Raw genomic sequence first — 307 nt, 5'->3', positions numbered from 1 at the left:
GATGTGGCCTTGATGAGAAGTGCATACTACTCAGACCCCGAAAAGCCAGGACATTAATCAAGCTATGCTGATGTCACCCCAAAGCCAGTCAAAATCCACTATGACCCCCAAGACCCATGCCCGAAATTTTGCCCTGTAAATGCTTATGATTCTGATACTTCAGGGAGTTCAGGTCTTTACAGCAGTAGCTGGCTCGTTCTCCTTGGTTGGTGCCTTCCAGGAAATGCTTATCTTTCCAGCACAGACTTATTGACCAGCCTGCATGCAGGTGGGGAGAACTCACTAGGGTTCTGTAACATCCTCACAT

The sequence above is a fragment of the Galeopterus variegatus genome, unplaced genomic scaffold (assembly GCF_000696425.1).
Source record: "Galeopterus variegatus unplaced genomic scaffold, G_variegatus-3.0.2 Scaffold14427, whole genome shotgun sequence".
NCBI lineage: Eukaryota > Metazoa > Chordata > Mammalia > Dermoptera > Cynocephalidae > Galeopterus > Galeopterus variegatus.
Note: the sequence above shows the minus strand (reverse complement) of the source record.